The 6,742-nt window shown below is 42.4% G+C and overlaps 1 protein-coding gene across 1 annotated transcript in view; it reads left to right on the plus strand.

Annotated features, from left to right (window-relative positions):
- Nucleotides 1–4,705: 4,705 nt before the first annotated feature.
- The window catches only part of GRHL3 (grainyhead like transcription factor 3), a 42,970-nt gene continuing 40,933 nt past the window's right edge, over nucleotides 4,706–6,742 (plus strand). The window contains exon 1 of the mRNA XM_042440124.1: nucleotides 4,706–4,823. The gene's annotated coding sequence lies outside the window, so the exon portion shown is untranslated. The remainder of the gene's footprint in view (nucleotides 4,824–6,742) is intronic.

Genomic DNA, 6,742 nt, shown 5'->3' on the forward strand with positions numbered 1-6,742 from the left:
GCTGATACTGTCATTAAACTGTCAGTGAAGTGGAATTGCATGAATGCATTCTTCCGTTCATACAAAATGAAGGGTGAGGACGTGACAATGTATTTATATCTTTTTATTATATTTATTTGTATCCCACTCTTGTCCCAGGACTGGGACCCAATTCCACTTCAGTGATGAGACAATGACCGGATAAGTGTGATGCCATGTGAAAGTCTTTCGCGTTATAGCGGTCAATCGCACTTTAATGATGGGACGCTGACGGAATAATTGCAATGTCATGTGAAAGTCTTTCACATTATCGCGGTCAATTGCACTTCAATGACGGGACGCTGATGGGATAAGCGTGACGTCGTATGAAAATCTTTTTGTGATCGTGCCATAAGGATGGAACAAGGACGTCCTGCCCCCCGTCTGATAATCTCCTATGTCTGTGAAACGTTGGAGGGTATGCGCTTTGCACCCCTCCGCGATGCAGCCATAAAGTCGAGGGAGGCAGCTGAATTGAAGCAGATTAAAGCCCCAGGAGGAAAGGAAGAAAGGCAAAGAGAAGGAGGGAGGGAGAGGAACCTCTTCTTCCTCTCTATTCCTCCTGTTCCAACATGCCTGGCCTTGGATCCGCTGCTCGCCTCCAAACCCACAGCCGAAATGAGTCACCTGCCCAGCCCAGCATGGCTTTGCCTGCTCTCGTTCCTTCCTCGCAATGTGTGGGTGACACAGAAACTATCCAGGAGGATGGGAAGTACTTGAATACTCAATGAGTTTTGTTTCAGTTGCATAAATCTTGACTTCTCAATCCTTGGGTTTGCCAAGAGGGCTGCTGGTGTTGCTGCTCTGTAGGGAACCCACAGGGTGAAATGGAATAAAATCACATCTGCATTGCAATAGCTGGGCATGGTTTGGTCATTTCATCAAGGGAGCCTGAAATAATGCAAATCTAATCTCCCAGTTAGTCACTTTCCAGAAGATTAAGACAACAAGGGTTACAAGAATAGGACTAAACAATGGTTGAACAACAACAGCAAAGGTCAACACATAACTCGGTCATGATGCATACATAATAAGCCAGCAGGGTGCCATGGTTTGAGTGTTGCTCTGGAGATCAGGGTTCGAATCCTCACTTGGTCATGGAAACCCATTGGGCAAGTTACATTTTCTCAGCCTGGGAGGGAGGCAAAGGCAACCATTGCCTAGATTAGAACAAATCTTGCCAAGGATATATTTTCACCTTGCCATAAATTGGGAAGGTTTGAAAGCACCCAACAATACCACCAACAATATTAATAGGATTATAACAATGGTGAACTTTATGGGATGTATGTAACTGTCTCAACTGAGACCCTTCCACACTACACAACTATCACACTTTAACCTCCGTGGTTTGTATTTCATGTGGTATTTAAAAATCTGTGGGTCCTCACCAAACTAGAAATCCCAGGATTCCTTTGGATGCAGCCATGGAGAGGTGGGGCATTAATAATAATGATAATAATAATAATGGCAGTTAAAATGGAATAATCACACTATAATTGTGTGTGAGACAGCCTTGGGAAGAGGCTTTCCCTCTTTTGTGCGTGAGAGAAAGTAGGGTGTTTCTTTGTCAGTAATGCTGCCATTTTAATACATACCTTAATAAAAATATCTCAACCAAACAGCTTGGGAATATTACCTTTTTGGACTGCAGTTCCCATAAGCCCCTAGATAGCACTGAGCCATGTTGGCCAGAGGATTCTGGGAATTTTATCCTATCCTACAAAGGGATTTCTTGCAGAGTGTAGAAAAGATCAACCAAAATGAACAAGAGGTTGGGCCAACTTCAAAATTAGTGCATGTAAAGCAGTTTCAAACTGCATTAATTCTGCAGTGCAGACGCAGCCATTGACAAGGAAAGGAACAAATTCACAGAGAATGGGGCTATCAAGAGCTATGCGTCATGATGAATGTAGATCAGAGCTTGGAATATATATATAATCCCCCTTGTTTGGGGGAGTTTGGGGGTGTTTATCATATATATTATATATATATATATATGATTACTGCTCCCAGAATCCCCCAAACAAGGGGCTATTGCATTCAGAGATTCCTGTTGATTTATGGCAACCCCATTAATTTTGCATAGGGTTTTCTTAGGGGTGGTTTTTGCCAGTCCCTTCCTCTGAAATACAGCCTACAGCACTTGGTGGTCTCCCATCCAAATACCAACCAGGGCTGACCCTGCTTAGCTTCCAATTATCAGATGGGATCTGGAACAAAATGTTGCACTGGACTAAAATTCGAATCCAGGAGGGCTCCTTTTTTTAGTCTTACCAATGCCAAATGAATATTTTTGTTCAATTACTTTAACTGGATAATCCACGAAGGCTGCAAACCTTAGATCACTTGCTTGGAAGTAAATCCCACTGGGATTTACTGCTCCTGAGTAAATACGTTTGGGGTTGCGCTGCCCAGATTACAGCCTGATTTTATGGTTATACTGTATTAAATAAAACATTTAAAACATTTAAACTATTTTTAACCCAGCCTTGCCACTGAGCCTTCAAGCCAACTGTCAGGTCGAGAGCCACAAACAAACACACGGCAAGCTAAAGAATCCCAATGCAAACATACAAAGCAATGGCAAGAAATAGCATCAAGATTCAGGGAGTCATAAAATACATAAGAAATACACTGAATGCCTGGGAAAATGCAACAGTTTTGAATTGTCACCTAAAAGGTAGAAGAATAGGTGTTCCAAAGGTACTCCACAATTGGAGTGCCATTGCTGAGCAGGCCTTGTTTTTGGTCATCTAAACATAGATACAGCCATAGATTTCAGATTTGAAGCCAAGCAACATCAAGTGTGATCGAAAAGGGAAAAAGGTTACGAACGAGGAAGACTATACAAACTAGGAGATGCTGCAGCAGTTTGCTTTTGCCTAATCCTAACTGGGAAGAGCAAAGTTTCCTCTCTTTTCCTCTCCTTCCTGTTGAGCTGATTGCAAAGGCCTTTTGCATTTTTATTCTATTTTTAAAATTATCTTTATATAAATATAAAAGGCGAAACGCAATAATTGGCGAAAGGTAAGTGATTTACATTTTTTGAGAGAAGAGCAGCTCTAATGAGTACGACAAAAGTAATCCTAAACAATTCCTCTCCATTTATTTAACCCTTAATTTTAGACCCTTCTCCATTTTTCCTTGGTGACTATTTCTACTTCTCCTCTAGTTGTTTGGTGCTTTGTTTAATCTGTCGATTTCCATTTTATATTTTCCTGCTTTTACCCTCATTTTACTTCTCCGTTTCATTACCGACGTTCCTAAACTACAAAAAATTTAAAGTTGTCACATCGACCTCTTTCATTATTTTTTTACTATTAGTTTTTGGGATTTGGCCACATGGGTTTCCATTTGTTTTTGATTTGCAGTCGTTCTTCGTCGACTTTATTTGAAAGGTGAAAATAAAACTTTTGCATCTTTAACCCAGTTTGCAGCAACTGAAGGAAGGAGGAAAGTGGAGGAGGAAAGAGAAACTGGGACATTTTAACAGCCGCGGAAAAAGTGCAATGGCAAGGGAAAGAATAGGGACTGTCCCTGCCAAATCGGCACAGTTTGGAGGGTATGATACGCCCAGGACTGAGTATCAGATGCTGATCTGAAGATACCGTCAGCTAAGCGTAAGATAAGATGGTTTTGAAATGCCTTCTTTCCACTTAAGGGTTTTGTGTTATCCTTATACTATGGCTTCTCCTATGTGGCAGAGGAACTCACATTGAGTGTGCCAGCGAATGGGATAAATGCCACATGCTGGCCTAGGGAGGGATGATGGGACTTGTAGTGCAACACAAAGGGAAAGTGCTACACTAGAAGGTGCCAGTGTAGGGTAATATACTTTCTTGTGGGTTTTTTGGGCTATGGGGCATATTCTAGAAGGGTTAATTCATGACCTTTCACTAGCAGATGTGGCTGGCATCTTCGGAGAAACACAGATGCCAGCCACAGCTGCTGGCGAAACATCAGGAATAAAGTCGAAGGCTTTCATGGCCGGCGTCCATAGTTTTTTGTGTTTTTTTCGGGCTATGGGGCCATGTCCTAGAAGAGTTTCTTCCTGATGTTTCACCAGCATCTGTGGCTGGCATCTTGAAAGAAGATAAACGCTTCTAGAACATGGCTACAGAGCCCGAAAAACCCACAAAAAACTCATTTTTGCTCCCTTTACATTTTCCAATATTCACCTCTCCTTCTCCTTCTTCCATATTTTGTTGTCTTCCTCATCCTTCAACAAATGGGAATAGGTCAGTAATGTATTTATTCTTATTGCATTTTCTCTCTTGAATGCCCTTTCCTTTCTTCCTTTACCTTTCTATTCCTATTTCTTTCTTTCCCAATCACCTATATCCTATTGTCTATTAACTTTTCATCCTCCTCCTTCTTCCTTCTTATCTCTTTCCTCTCATTCATGTTATGGTCTCTTTCCTAAAGGTCCCAGTGTAGACCAAGTGGACCATTGGAGTGACTCAGTCTGAGGTGGCTTCATATGAAAAGTGGTTCTATTAGCATCTCAAAAAGAATGTCTGGATAGAAAAGGGATGGTAAAATGGGGAAGGACTGGGGGGATTGTTCTTCACTTCTCTGTCTATTTGTTGTGGTTGTGTGCCTTCAGGTCATTTTTGACTTATGGAGACCCTATCATGAGTGGCAAGATTAGTTCAGAGGAGGTTTTGCATGGCTTTCCCCTGAGGCTGAGACTTGCCCAAGACTGGGTTTCATGGCTAAATGGGAACTCAAACCCTGGTCTTCCCTCAATTGAGTTCATGGATGAGCTGGGAATCGAAAGGATCCTCAAGGCTGCAGAGAAGGTAATTTTTCTTTAAAATGTAACAACCAAACCAAAAAAATTATTAGCATTTTAAATTGCTAAACAATGTGGCCACTGTGTGTAACCTATTCAAAAGGTAAATTGCTGCTTCTGAAGTTTTCAAGAGTAGAAATTTGTCTTTTTTCCCCTCTGAAAAAAAGGCAATCTGGAGGTTCAAGGGCTGTAAAAATCTATTTTGGGGGATGTTTGTGGTCCCTTGTCCAGCCTTTCGGTGGAACAGTTGGAGAGCAGCTGTACAAAGTCTGGAGGGGGGGTATTACAATTCAGAAACTTAGCAGGGATGGAGTATCAGTATGCAGAGGGATCTTGTAGCAGTAGATCAAGTCCATGAAAGCTCATGCTACAACTTCTTTTACTCAGTTGGTCTCAAAGGTGCTACAAGATTTGCACAGTGGAGGGTAGTTTTGAGCATTTGGTGTATTTTCTTTGGGCATCGTTGAAGAACACTTCCCTTCATAAAATTCCCTTCTCAGCCTAACCACAAAAGGCAATAGAGTCCTCCTGACAGCCTTCGTCTCACCTTGCATCTCCACGTAGATCCTGTTTTTCTCCTTTGCCGTACATTGATGTTATTGTGTGCCTTCAAGTCATTTCTGGCTTATGGAGACCCTAAAGTGAACCTATCTTGGGATTTTTATTGGCAAGGTTTGTTCAGAGGAGGTTTTCCATTGCCATCCTCCGAGGCTGAGAGAGTGTAACTTGCCCAAAGTCACCCAGTGGGTTTCATGGCCGAGCTGGGATTCAAATCCTTGACTCCAAAGTCCTAGTCCAACATTCAAACCACTATGCCATGGTGTCCTACACCATTCTTTGGCTCCGTCATTATTCAGAATGGAAAGTGGAATCAAGAAATCAGAGGAAGGCTAGGATTTGGAGGGGCAACTATGAAGGAACTAGACAAAAGCCCTAAGTGTAAAGCTATATCATTGAGTACTCAAGTTGGGATGGTCAATGCTGTTGTATTTCCCATTTCTATGTATGGGTTACAAAAGCTGGACTGTGAAGAAAGCAGATAGGAAGCTGATCGACTCCTTTGAGATGTGCTGGAGGGTTTTGTTTTTGCAGATACTGTGGAGTGCTAAAAAGGCCAATAAATGGATCTTCTAGCAAATCAAGCCTAAACTTTCCCTAGAAGCCAAGATGACTAAGCCGAGACTGACACACAACTCACTAGAAAAGACAATAATGCTTGGGAAGGTAGAAGGCAGTAGGAAAAAAAGACAACTACTTTATAGCTAGATAGACTCAACCAGGTCTGCAAGACCTGCGCAGGGCTGTTTAGGGAAGAGGGACTTGAAGGCCTCTCATTCATTGTTGTTGTGTGCCTTCAGGTCATTTCCGATGACTTGCGGTGAACCTATCACGGGGTTTTCTTGGCCAGATTTGTTCAGAGGAGGTTTCCCATTGCCTTTGTTGAGGCTGAGAGCATGTTTTTTGCTCATGCTCACCCAGTGGGTTTCATGGCCAAGCTGGAAATCAAACCCTGGTCTCCAGATTTGTAGTTACAAAGGTGCTACAAGATCTCTCTACATCAGCGCTTCTCAACCTGTGGGTCGCAATCCCTTTGGGGATTGAACAACCCTTTACCTAAAACCATTGGAAAACACATATTTCCGATAGTCTTAGGAACTGAGACCATTGGTTGGGTGTCACCATAACATGAGGAACTGTATTAAAGGGTTGCACATTAGGAAGGTTGAGCACCACTGCTCTACATGCTCAAACCACTAAGGAAGCATTAGGAAGGTTGAGCACCACTGCTCTACATGCTCAAACCACTAAGGAAGCATTAGGAAGGTTGAGCACCACTGCTCTACATGCTCAAACCACTAAGGAAGCATTAGGAAGATTGAGCACCACTGCTCTACATGCTCAAACCACTAAGGAAGCATTAGGAAG

This window comes from Sceloporus undulatus, chromosome 9 (assembly GCF_019175285.1).
Source record: "Sceloporus undulatus isolate JIND9_A2432 ecotype Alabama chromosome 9, SceUnd_v1.1, whole genome shotgun sequence".
Taxonomy (NCBI): domain Eukaryota; kingdom Metazoa; phylum Chordata; class Lepidosauria; order Squamata; family Phrynosomatidae; genus Sceloporus; species Sceloporus undulatus.